Raw genomic sequence first — 13,409 nt, forward strand, 5'->3', positions numbered from 1 at the left:
CACTGGGACATAAAAATCCGTGAATACCCAGCACATGTTTGACACATCCTCACCATCCATCTATTCATCCAGTTAACAGGCATTAAGACCAAACTTTACAGGATCTCTTTGGTTAAGTTTTAGGCTTCTCCAAAATGGAAACAGGGAATTAAAGTGTGGAAAGGCAGGTGTGGTAAGCTCAGTTGTTAAATCTAGGAGGAGATGGCTCCTTCCCATTAAGATTTCAACCTGCTCAAGTTTCTTATAATTGATGATTTAAAAATATGCTTTAAGCCCTATCCCCCTCTCCACATCTCTGGTTACTGTCCTCTTTACATAGATTCTCCTCTTGCATCGAAGTTCTACCAAGAATTCTGCACACTCAGTTCACATCTCCCTGCACCTCCCTTCCAATTCTGTCTTCATCCCTCATCTCACAGGGCTGTGTTCCCCCACGCTTCCACTGACATTACACTTGCCAACTCAACCACCACTTACTTGTCACACTCATACTGTAGATCCTGAATGTTGAAATAATTTTTCAAATAGAGACAAATAGGTATTTCCTCAAGAGAAAAGGATTTCCCTTCCACAGGGCAGAATTCAAATACTTGGGTATAGACAAGGAATTACATTACAGGGCAATCAGTCACTAAAAAGCTCAAGCTGTAACATACCTTCCATGGAGTCAGAGTTAGATAACATGCAGCCTGTGCTTTTGACAATTGGCTTTCAAATGACGCACACATTTTTTCGGACATATCTCATAATTTTACTTCACTGAAATGGATTTTGCAAATATGTTAAGTGCAAGTTAGCAATAACTATTTTTATGGTCACCTCAATAACCTTTGTTTTATCTGTTTCTTTCTTTCTCAAGGGATTACCAAGTATGGAATAAAATTGTCTGAAATTATATTGTTGTTCCAAGCTCTGCCATGAAAATATATTGTCTGAAAGCACTGTGTGATATACCATATTTGGACAATATATTGGTAGGTATAGGGAACTCTTTTGCAGTTTCCTGACTGTTAAGTCAAAATTCTCTTACTGCATTGTAGAAATTATGATGCTTGACTTTCTTTTGGGATGTATCCATTAAGTAAGGAAACAAAAACAACCTCCAAAATCCATATACAGCAAAGCATATTGGTATCAATAAATGTTTGAATTAATAAAGAAATGGGTGATGAGAGTAACTGTCGTTATCAAATAATTCCAAATAATACATGTTGATATCCTGCCTCTATGAAGTGAACCTGAAATCTGCCTTCCACCTCTGAGGGCAGGGCAGACTTAGTGACTCACTTCTGAAGAACAGAGGAGGAAAATGGAAAACAGTTACAGTACACTGGAGAAACTGGGCAAACAGCACCTTAACCCACTGATGAAGGTCAACATCTCCAGAGACCCAGTGATGTCACGTGTGTACCGTGTCCTCCCAGATATGATGTGATGGGAAGGGCACTTCAACTCTGTGGTATTCTTTCTCAAAACAAACAACCACAGTCTAGTCACAAGTAAACTAACAAACTGCCTGTACTCCTCAAGACTGTCAGGGTCATAAAAACAGTGTGGCAGTTCCTCAAATGGTTAAACAGAGAGTCACCGTATGACCCAGCAATTCCACTCCTAGGTACACAGCTAAGATGAATGACAACATATTTTTACATAAAAACTTGTACACAAATGTATGTAGCATCATTATTCACAGCAGCCAAAAGTGAAAACAACCCAAATGTCCACCAATTAAAGAGTGGGTAAATAAAATGTGGTGTACTATTTGGCAATAAAAAGGAATGAAGTACTGATACATGCCATAACATAGATGAACATTGAAAACATTATGCCAAGTGAAGGCAGCCAAATATGCGAAAGACCGCATAGTATATGATTCTATCTATATGCAATGTCCAGAAAAAGGCAATTAATATAGCTGTACCCAAGGAAATCCCCGCTTTACACCCAGACTTCTAAAAGGCTCTTTGTTGCGGCTTTTTGCCACAGCCCCTCCCTCCCACTTTCCTGTCCTGCAATGTTCAAGTTGCAGTTCAGGCTTCTGTCACCAGATGGCACTAAAGAATCGCCATTTGCAAATGTCTTACCAACAAGTTTATTCAAACAGCAACAAAAAATATAGTACCTTCCCTTAACATTCAGCCTATGAATGTATGTACAGAATGATTCTAATTCTGTCTGAAAACGCTGGTAGGTGTAAAGGAAGATTGTGAAAGCACATACTCCAGAGCCTGCACACGATGGAACAGCAAGTGGCAGCAGCGAAGCTTGGCAGTTGGTGGGCAGGCAAAGGGCAGGAAGGAGGTGACTGAGAGAGGATGGGGCTTTGGGTCGTGGTGTGGGCAGTCTGTACAGTAGTGTTCTGTGTCCTGACAGGGGATGACAGAGTGTGTGAGACAAGGACTAGGCAGCCTGTACAGCCTGTAGGCTTATGGGGGTTAACACGTGTTCTCTGGTAGGAACCCTCTGTAGTGTCCACAAAGTACATCAGCAGACATTAATGAGGGAAGAGATAAATCAGTGCACGCGACATAGACTTGCAGTCAACAGCAGATGGAACTGCTTCAACATAAATAGAAATTCTCCAAATAGAATTGCTATCATAGTAAACAGTTTCATATTTTACTCTTTCCAAATACACACTTTTTCATTTAAAAAGAACAAAAATGGAGATGGATATGATGCCACCTGATATCTGTCATCTTCCTCACCCAGAAGGGTTGCTGAGTGAGCACCCGTGGGGCCACAATGGCAGGGAGTGTGATCCGACCACTTCTCCAGCCCTGGAAGCCCATCTTCTAAAAGGGAGGCTGCTCTGTGTCCTCTAGGGCGGGCGAGGGCAGGAGCCTCATCCCGTCCTGCCACTTACTGGAGAGGTGACCTAGGCTCTGTCAGCCTGAGCTTGGGCGTCTGTGACATGGGACTCACGATACCTGTGTCGCAGAGCTGTCCTGAGGGGTGAATGAGAAAACCTGCCCAAAGTATATGGCATATTGTGGGACTTCAAAGGCTCTTTAAAAGTCAAGACTCAGTAGCAGCGGCTGGCTGAGCCTTAGGGCTAAGGCAGGCACCGTGGAAAGGTGTTTTTCATTGTTTCTCCCAATGAGAATATAGATATCTTTATGAAGGAGGCAAATCTCTCTCTGGTATGCCTTGAGTTCAAAGTTTTAAAGACAGAAGGATCTCTAGTTTCTTGGGAGAGTCAGAAGCTCCTGAGAGCTGCCCAACATCGTGCCTCTGAGCAGACCCTAATCCAGTTCCCCATGCTGGGAAGACAGGCTTGCCTTTGACTCACCTGGTGAGCTCAGTGAGAGATGGCGCCAGGGCAGCGCGGTGTGGTGTTTGCTTAACTGCTGCTCCTGGACTGCTCCGCATGTTAATAATACGTTTATAGGAGAATTCTGAACCCGACCCACAGCCACCAGGACAGGGGTCCTCAGATCGTGTCACCCCAGGATTTCAGCCACCTGCTGCCTCCCTGAGAGGCAAAAATCCAAGAAGTACTAGCATTTTTGGACACAATTGTGTCCATTCTTTAATTATGCATAACTAAAAATTTATATCACGATCCATCCTGTTTAGTTAAAGTGTTTCATTAACTCTATTGTGAAATAAGAAGGTAAGAAGATAAGGAAGGAAATGAACATGTAGGAAAATTCAAGGGTTAAATTTGAGATGAGATTGCTCCTTCATATTAAATTTTAAACTTGCTCAAACTTCATGGCTTTGAAGAGTCAACAACAATAACAACAACAACAAACAACAACAACAAAACCCTCTTAGGGCCCCTAATCCTTATGCAGACACAGGTGTGTCTCTCTCGCCTTCTCTCTCTCTCCCTCTTCCCCTTCAGAATATAAGTTCCACAAAGAGAAATGATTAAGCTTAGCGAGGAAGGCATGTCAAAAGGCAAGACAGGGCAAAAACTAGGCCTTTTGTACCACACAGTGAGTCAAATTGTGAATTCAAAAGAAAACTTCTTGAGGGAAATTAAAAGTGCTACTCCAGTGAACACACAAAGGACAAGAAAGCAAACCAACCTTACTGCGGATGTGAGGAGAGTTTTAGTACTCTGGAGAGAAGCTGAAACCAGCCACAACATTCCCTTAAACCAAAGCCTAATCCAGAGTGAGGCTTTAATTCTCTGCAATTCTATGAAGGCTGAGAGAGGTGAGGACGCTGCAGAAGAAAAGTTTCAAGCTAGAATAGGTTGGTTCATGAGGTTTAGGGAAAGGAGCCATCTCCACAACATCAAAGTGTGAGGTAAGGCAGCAAGTGCTGATGTAAAAGCTGCAGCAAGTTATCCAGGAGATCTAGCTAAGATAATTAATGAAGGTGCCTACACTAAACAACAGATTTTCCATGTAGACAAAACAGCCTTATATTGGAAGAGGATGCCATCTAGGACTTTCATAGCTGGAGAGGAGAAGTCAATGCCTGGCTTCAAAGCTTCAAAGGACAGGCTGGCTCTCTAGTAATGGGCTAATTCAGCTGGTGACTTTAAATAGAAGTCAACGCTCATTTACCATTCTTAAAACCCTAGGGCCCTTAAGAATTATGCTAAATCTACTCTGTGCTCTATAAATGGAGCAACAAAGACTGAATGACAGCACATCTGTTTACAACATGGTTTACTGAATATTTTATGTCCACTGTTGGGGACCTACCGCTCAGAAAACAAAATAATAATTATTTCAAAATATTACTGCTCATAGACAACTCACATGCTCACCCAAGAGCTCTGATGTAGAGGTATAGTGAGACTAACGTTTTCATGCCTGCTAAAATTGCATCCATTCTGCAACCCATAGATCAAGGAATAGATTTAACCCTCATGTATTGTTATTTAAGAAATACATTTCATGAGGCTATAGCTGCCATAGACAGTGAGTGATTCCTTTGATGGATCTGGGCAAAGGAAATTGAGAATCTTCTGGAAAGGACTTACCATTCTAGATGTCATTAAGAACATTATTGGTTCATTGAAAGATGTCAAAATATCCACACTAACAGAAGTTTGAAAGAAGTTGATGGATGACTTTGAGGGACGCAGGACTTTAGTGGAAGAAGTAACTGCAGATGTGGTGGAAAGAGCAAGAGAATTAGAATTAGAAGAGGAGCCTGAATATGTGATTGAATTGCTGCAATCTCATAATGAAACTTTAACTGATGAGGAGCTGTTTCTTATGGATGAGAGAAGAAAGTGGTTTCTTGAGATGGAATCTACCCCTGGTGAAGACGCTGTGAAGATGGTTGAAATGACAACAAAGGATTTAGAATATTACATAAACTTAGTTGATAAAAAAAAGTGGCAGGCTTTGAGAGGACAGACCCAATTTTTTTTAAACATGTTTATTGGAGTGTAATTGCTTTACAGTGGTGTGTTAGTTTCTGCTGTGTAACAGTGAATCAGCTATACATCTACATATGCCCCCATATCTCCTCCCACGTGCGTCTCCCTCCCACCCTCCCTATCCCACCCCTCTTGGTGGACACAAAGCACCGAGCTGATCTCCCTGTGCTATGTGGCTGCTTCCCACTCGCTATCTATCTTACATTTGGGAGTGTATATATGTCCATATCACTCTCTCACGTCGGCCCAGCTTACCCTTCCCCCTCCCCGTGTCCTCAAGTCCATTCTCCACATCTGCGTCTTTATTCCTGTCCTGCCCCTAGGTTCTTCATGACCGTTTTGGTTTTTTAGATTCCATATACATGTGTTAGCATATGGTATTTGTTTTTCTCTTTCTGACTTACTTTGCTCTGTAGGACAGACTCTAGGTCCACCCACCTCACTACAAATAACTCAATTACGTTCCTTTTTATGGCTGAGTAATATTCCATTGTATATATGTGCCACATCTTCTTTATCCATTCATTGGTCGATGGACACTTAGGTTGCTTGCATGTCCTGGCTATTGTAAATAGAGCTGCAATGAACACTGTGGTCCATGACTCTTTTTGAATTATGGTTTTCTCAGGGTATATGTCCAGTATTGGGATTGCTGGGTCGTATGGTAGCTCTATTTTCAGTTTCTTAAGGAATGTCCATACTCTTCTCCATAGTGACTGTATCAATTTACATTCCCAGCAACAGTGCAAGAGGGTTCCCTTTCCTCCACACCCTCTCCGGCATTTAGTGTTTGTAGATTGTTTGATGATGGCCATTCTGACTGGTGTGAGGTGATACCTCATTGTAGTTTGGATTTGCATTTCTCTAATGACTAGTGATGTTGAGCACCCTTTCGTGTGTTTGTTGGCAATCTGTCTATCGTCTTTGGGGAAATGTCTATTTAGCAGACCCCAATTTTGAAAGAAGTTCTATTGTGGGTAAAATGCTATCAAACAACAGTGCACAGAGATCGTTTCTGCAAAGGAGAGTCCATTGCTGCAGCACACTTCACTGTTGTCTCATTTTAAGAAACTGCCACAGCCACCCAAACCTTCAACCACCCCCACCCTAATCAGTCAGCAGCCATCAAAACTGACACAAGACCCTCCAACAGCAAAAAGGTTATGGCTCACTGAAGTTTCAGATGATTGGTAGCAACTTTCAGCAATAAAGTATTTTTAAATTGAGGTATGTACATTGTTTTTTTAGACTTAATGCTATAGTACACTTAAGAGTCTACAGTATAGTGTAACCATAACTTTTATAAGAAATGGAAAAGCAAAGGACTTGTTTGACTCACTTTATTGCAATATTTGCTCTATCGCCGTGGTCTGCAACCAAGCTCACAATATTTCCAAAGTATACCCGTACCTATCATTGAGGCAAGGCTGAGTGAATCAGGAGGAAGAGTAAAGGCCTCGGGTTCAGAAGACGTGGGTTGCAGTCTGGAATCAGCCGGTGAGTAGGAGCATGACATGGGGGCCCTGTGGGACATAAAGGTCCCAAACCTCATGTTCCCCATCCAGGGACTGAGGATTCTCCCCCTCATGGGGCCCTTGTCAGGATTTATTGAAATCACAAGACAGTGAAGGTCACAAAAGTGCCTTAGTCTCAGCCAGGCCTGAAATCTGAGGCTCAGTTTCCTTACCAGTAAAGAATGAATCACAATATGGAGCTTGTAGCTATGTCAAAAGGATTAAATGTTATGTGTGGATTGAAAGATAAGCCAGTGTCCTATTCTGCACATAATTAATGACAATATAAAAATGATGATAACTCATCAGGGGTTAAAGGAACGTTTTGCTTCCTTCCTTTATTATGATTATTATTATCTTTTTACTATTTTCCAAGTTCATTTAAATATTTTGAAATATATTTAAGAGTATTCCACGCAGCAAATTATTCAAAACCTTTCAAACCTGCAATTTTACCTCTGGAAGGTTCATTTGGTGTTTGCCGTGCAAAACTATGCCTGCTAAAAATCACAGACTCTCGTTGTAGTACTCTCATGGGCTCTTGTAGAGGAAGGAGCATCAATCCACAGCCTCCTCAGCTTCTCTGAACTACACGCTCCGATTGCTGTCTGTGGAAGAAATCTTGCATTTCCATTGCTGAACTCACCTGTGTCCCCAGCATCCCTCTCAAAAGTGGCAGAGAGAACCTGAGGCAACTCTTCAGACAAGATATTTGAAAATTTCAGCATCTTAAGTCCACTGTGTGATGCTACAGCCTATGAAACATTGTAAGCTCACAGTCTTTGGTCCCCTTTCACATGAAACATGTGTCTGGAGGTGGTAAAGGTGGTGGAGTTACTAGATGCCCAGTGGTCATCAAACCAGTAGGGTATGTCTGAGACTTCTCACGTGAAGTGAAGATTAAGCTGAGACCTGAGCCTTAAGGAGGCTTTAGCCAGCAGAAGAGGAGAGGGTGGAGACTAGCCAGATGTAAGAGGAAGGAAATACCCTGTGACCTGATTTATCCATTTGGGAAAATCCAGAGTGGCAATCCCTTACCCAGAAGTTTGTCATACTGGGGAAAAACTTTGTGAAACTTAACAGGACAGTTGTAGAAAGTACCTGAACCCCTTCTGCCCTCCTTGCTCCCACCTCAGGCCTTTACTGACCACCAGCCCTCTAAGAGGAGTCCTATATTATTACTCTGATTTCTATCTGTGAAACCGTAGAGAAGAAGAAAGTCTTTAGGTAAAGCAATTTGAGCATGATTTTATTTTACGTGTTCTTCCACCACTCACCATGCAAAGCAACGTTTAATACATTTTTCTTTCCTTTTCCCAAATTTTCCGCTGGAGGAAATTCATACATTGGAGGTCCATGATAACTGGTGAACAGATTGTCAACCAAGAAATGCAGAAGGCTGCAAATAAGAAAAAAAGAGTTTTTGCTTAGGGTCTTATGAATTATAATTTGGGAGGCACTGATTTGAGTAGCAACTCAAATGTGCTCACAGGGAAACGAAAATGGCAGGAGTTTATAAAGGTGACATAGAAAGACATTCCAGAGAAGTTATATAGGCTACCTTTACAGAACTATGATTGGTGCTGGCAGGCATTCCGTCACTTGAGGCACCAGATTGGTTGCCATGCTCTGGTCTCCAGGGAATAACGAAAACAAGTTCCAGTCGGTCTCAGGTTGGCCGGGTCAAAGGTTTATGTTGCATTTGGGGGTAGAAATATGTAAGTCCTACTTCCTTACTAGCCTCCTGGCTCCATTTTCAATCCCTTTGACATACGTAACCACATTTTGTTGTCCGTGGTCCACATGTCTGGAGTTGCAGCTTAGACACCGCTCAGCAGGAATCTTTGGAAGCATGGAGTGAGCAAGGTCTCATTCAGAGTGACATTTCTGGAGGGTTGTGTGGCAAATGAAGCATTAAGGGTAGCCCACGTACATTAAAGCTAGTGGCAAAAACATTTCTTCTGCCTCTCCCTCCCAACTATGACGGGCAACCTATATGTGTGTAATTGAGAGACAAAAGTAATGTGAAAAAGCATATAGATTTAGAAATATACCTTTAATCCACACACCTATTATTTTTGTAGTGAAATTCCCAACCAGGTATATACTACTATGCTATAAAATTTTACATCAGTTATTTTCCTGATTTCAAATTGCTATCTTTAGAAACTAATGAAGTGCAAGACTGTGTATTAGAGAAAATATTTTTCTATACTTTTTTCATCTTGTTACATAGCAAGATGTACATCCTTGATAGTTTAGTTTATGTTCCCCAGATATATTTCTCTGTGCACAGTACTACAGAAACAGGTTTACATGACATATATACTCTTCCAAATTTTGCTCACAGTATGTATACACTTTTCCTCATGTTATGTATGTTTATGTATATGTGCATATGTAAATATATGTATGCACTTACATACATTTATAATTGGTTTTGTACTTGTTTAATCTTTATATGTTTATGATGTATAGTTCTTACTTAAATTCTTTCAATAGACTTTGAAAGACGCTCTTACTAATCAGATTTATTTATGTATGAGAATATTAAACATTTGCCTATAAAATATTTTTTCCTATAATTTGCATTCCTTTCTATGTGACATTTTTGTTTGGGATTGACAAGGTTTTCTTTTTCTAACTTCCCTTCAATTTCTCAAATAAGTTTGTAACAGTTAAAAGGTTTTTTGAGTCACATATGCAGTTTCGAATTCCCCTGGTGTCAATGCCACGCAGGTAGGGTACTCAAACAACCCTCTCATCCATGTCTTGGTCTTGGAAGTTCATGATGGAGATAAAATCCACTCCCTTAAGCCTGGAGTGCCACAGGGATTGAACTGTCCGGGGGCGGGTGTGCTGGGCATGTGGGGCCCAGGTAGAAGCAGAGGAAAATTCACCTCCATGGAGGGGAGAAAATGATCCCCTCCATGGGATCCCCTCCATGGGAGGGAGAGGCAGAAGAAATGTTTTTGCCGCTAGTTTTAATGTACGTGGGCTACCCTTAATGCTTCATTTGCCACAAAATCTTCATTTGCCACAAAATGATGACTTACAGAATTATTTTCGGCCAGAAGCACTTTACATGGTATCTCCTATAAGCAAACACATGTTCAAATATTTTCCCCATTCTTCATCAACGTAGGTTTTGGTCTAAAGCCCTTTTCCACTGTGCCCTGGATCCCTCAAGGCTTTGAATCTAGAATTCCCAGTAGACTAGAATTCCCAGTGGACTAGTATTTGATGCTACCCTATGTATTACTCATTTTCTTTTCTGTCATAGCTGCATTATTTTAAAGTAAAAAAAAAAAAAAATCCATGAACATTAAAGCAATTTCTGTCCTGTCAAAAGAAAAAGAAAACGAAAAGACTGGAAAGTTGGGAGACAACATTTCAAACATTATTACAGATTTTGTACTCATGTGCGAGAACTAAAAGGATTTCTGTTAATCAGTAGAGAAAGGGACAAAAGATAATTGCAAATAATTCGCCGAAGAAGCAAAATGCTTCTCCGATAACCTCTGGGAAGATGACAAACCATTAACTGAAGAGATGAAAAGCTGAAGCTGTCATAATAAGTGAAAAAATGAATTTGCATAAAATTACCTATGTAATTGCAAAATTTTAAAAGAATATGTATAGAACTACGTAACTATACACAAATGCTTTAAGTTAGGTATGTACATCTCCTAAAGAGAAACACATCTGGAAAATGGGCACCAATCCTCTTACATTGGATATCTTGGGTATTTGTGAGTCAGGGTGAGGGGACCATGTAGATGGAAGGTGCAGAATGATTTTATTTTCTAAGTATACATTTTTAATGTTTAATATTTTGTGATTAGGCTAATTTGTTGAGAGGAACACTCGAAAATATCTAATAAGCAACTGACAAAAAAAAGTTCACATATATTTACCATGTTATCAAAGAGTTCACATGACACTATTTCATAAAAAATAAAAATTTTCAAATTTTGACTTGACAGTTTATCTGTGTGGTGTGTGCATTTCTGTCTTACACTTCTTTTACCCCCAAATGTTCACACACACTTATGTGCAGATTTTTCTTCACCTCTCTCAGTGGCTGGACTTTTCTCAGTGCATAGAGATCCAGGAAGGGATTGTGGACACGGGGTGGAAAATTCCAGAAAGTAGTGGAAAATTCCAGAAACGTCTAACTGATGCACTGGAGCCCAATCTCCTCTCTCCTTCCCTCTGCCTCGAAACCTCTGTGGTCTGGAACTTTCAGAGCTACAATTCCGGCTCTGACCACTAGGGGCATCTATCTACATTGAGGACATTTTTCTTTTTTTTAAAGGAAAATACATGATTTGTTTTCTTTTACTGTCATTACAGTGACCCAAAAAACTCTGATTGCTATTTCGTTTATAGTTTTCAGGTCTGTTCTTTGTTGTTTGGTTTTTGTATTTCTTTTGTTTTTTGGTATTATCTCTCTGAGGTGGGCTGAGGTTAATTCCAGCCATCTGACTATTTTCAGAAAATTCTGTTACTTTGTACTAACTGAAGACAATCTCCCACACTGCAGCAATAACTTAGTAAATCTGTGCTTGGAGAAATCATCTTCCATTCCGTGGAGCTCCATTTCAGTCTCTGTTTCCCCAGGTAGCATCTGAATGACCCTAGACCAGCTCCAGCACCTCAGTAAGCCTCAGCAACCTTGGAAAGTTGGTGATTCTGATATCAGAGTCCCCTTGTGAGGAATTCATGAAAGAATAGAGACAATGTAGCAAGTACAGAGCCTGGCCTACAGCTGGCACACAGAGTTATCTGGGTTTGCAGAACGAAGGAACACAATGGAGTGTAGCTGATCCAGAGTCTGGCATACAGAGCTCCCTGTGTTTGTAACCAGAAGTACCAAGGTCCCCTAAGCCTCCTGATTCCAGATGGCCTCCTCTGCAAGGGTGGTACAGTGGGAAAGAGTTCCCTGGCTGTTAGGCTGGTAGCCAACTCAGGGGGCAGTAATGACAGGAAGTTAAGTCTCCTCTGGCCCCCAGGGCTCTCCTCCTCTGTGCCCTTGGGGAAGGGACTTCCTGTTAGGACTCCATCTTGTTTGTGTGGCTCTGACAAAGTGGTTTGGGGCTTGCACTCTCCTCTTCGGCAGCCGCTCCTGATATTCTCCAAACTTCCAGCTCCAGACCCACAGATTCTCTTCAGGAGCAGCCTGTGAGGAGGGTGGTGACAGATCACTGCCTTCAGGCCACCCCATGGGTGAGTTGGTCAGCATGAGACCTTGTCCTCAGATCCCCACAGGGCAGGAGGGGTTCTGGGTTCCCTCCCTAACCCCAACCCACAGGACCCCCAACAAGCTGAACCCCCTTTAGAGAAGGCATGCAGAGGGCTCAGGCTCACTATTTCCCACTCTCTTGAGGAAATGGGCCAAGTGGGCTCTGACACACCCATCCTGATTCCATGTGGAAAACCTCCCCTCTTATGGAAATGGCCATGGCTGAGGTGAACTAGTTCCCCTGGCTAAGGAAAAGGCACAAGTCATGTGATCTCCTCAGGTCTAAGGTTTGGAGAGTAGGGAGGGTCACCTAGGTGGGGCGTGGGATTGTGTAAACTAATATTCCTTGGATTTATACGAGGTGGGGGAGGGGCAGAAAACCCACCATTACCACTGAATATTACATTAACTAGTCAGGGTAAATTGTATGAGTCCATAGAAGCTTACTGAGGCTTGCTTTGTTGCCCAGCATATGATCTATTCTGGAATGTCCGATGAGTAGTTGTTATGTGCATTGTTCGATGTCAATTAAATACATTTGTTAACTTAACTGACATTTTGAAACCTTCTCCCTCTAGCTGAGTTTTTGTCTGCCATTTTGTGCATCACTCAGTGAGCTGTGTTAAAATTTCCCACTGTGACTGTGAATTTGTCCATGCTCTATTTCTGTTAGATTTTGCTTGCATATTTTGGCTCTATTTTAGGACATGCATACAAACTTAGAATTTTCTATTAATATCTCGTTATTGCATTGAACCTGTTATCACAAAGACATCTCCTTCTTTCTCTAGTGATGCTTTTTTCTTTAAAGTGTACCTTTTCTTTTACTGATAGGGTTATACCAGCTTTCTGTAGGTTACTGTGGAAAAGGTATACATTTTGCCACTTTTTTAATTTTCAAATTTTCTAGATGATGAAAATTTGCATGTGTCTCTTTTCAGGAGCATTTGATGGAAGGTTTCTTGCCCAGTCTGATAATAGCTGTCTTTCTATTTGGAATATTAATCTGAAATTGTTAATGTAAAAGTAGATGTAATTTGGTTTATATATACTATCTTACTGTATATTCATTTTTGCCTCTTCTAAGTTCTTTTTCCTTTCCTTTCCTTCGAAATGATTAACATTTTATAACTATTAAATTGTTACCTCATGTGGCAAGATAAACATTCTCTTGCCGTTCTTGTAGTGTTTACCCTTCAGATTACAATGTACATTTTTGCTGTTCCAGTCTAATGTTAGTTAATTAGTTCTTTAAAACTCCTCAGACAATTAGGGGACCTTGGGACACTTTGACTCCATA

The 13,409-nt window shown here is 41.1% G+C and overlaps 1 protein-coding gene across 1 annotated transcript in view; it reads right to left on the reverse strand.

Annotated features, from left to right (window-relative positions):
• The window catches only part of BEX4 (brain expressed X-linked 4), a 111,218-nt gene that overhangs the window by 47,181 nt on the left and 50,628 nt on the right, over positions 1-13,409 (reverse strand). The window lies entirely within an intron of this gene.

Source organism: Kogia breviceps, chromosome X (genome assembly GCF_026419965.1).
Source record: "Kogia breviceps isolate mKogBre1 chromosome X, mKogBre1 haplotype 1, whole genome shotgun sequence".
Lineage (NCBI taxonomy): Eukaryota > Metazoa > Chordata > Mammalia > Artiodactyla > Physeteridae > Kogia > Kogia breviceps.